Source organism: Egretta garzetta, unplaced genomic scaffold (assembly GCF_000687185.1).
Source record: "Egretta garzetta isolate BGI_Z169 unplaced genomic scaffold, ASM68718v1 scaffold923, whole genome shotgun sequence".
Classification (NCBI taxonomy): domain Eukaryota; kingdom Metazoa; phylum Chordata; class Aves; order Pelecaniformes; family Ardeidae; genus Egretta; species Egretta garzetta.
This window is the reverse complement of record NW_009259193.1, coordinates 43,907-44,167: the sequence shown is the minus strand read 5'-3', so window position 1 is coordinate 44,167 and position 261 is coordinate 43,907.

Sequence of the window (261 nt, the reverse complement as noted above, 5' to 3'; positions counted from 1 at the left end):
GTCTCCCTGACACCCCGCCGCGGTGCACCCCGCCGCGGCCCACAGCCACCTCGCAACACCCAGGCCCTCCTCAGCTGACGCCCCACCACAACGCACAGCTCCCTGTGTGCGACACCCCAGCTCCTCCCTGCCTGATGTCCAGCTGCAACACGCAGCCGGCTCACCACACCCTGGGCTCTCCCAGCTTAACACCCCACTGCAGCCCACAGCCAGCCACAGCACCCCACTGCAGCCCACAGCCAGCCACAGCACCCCCCGCCC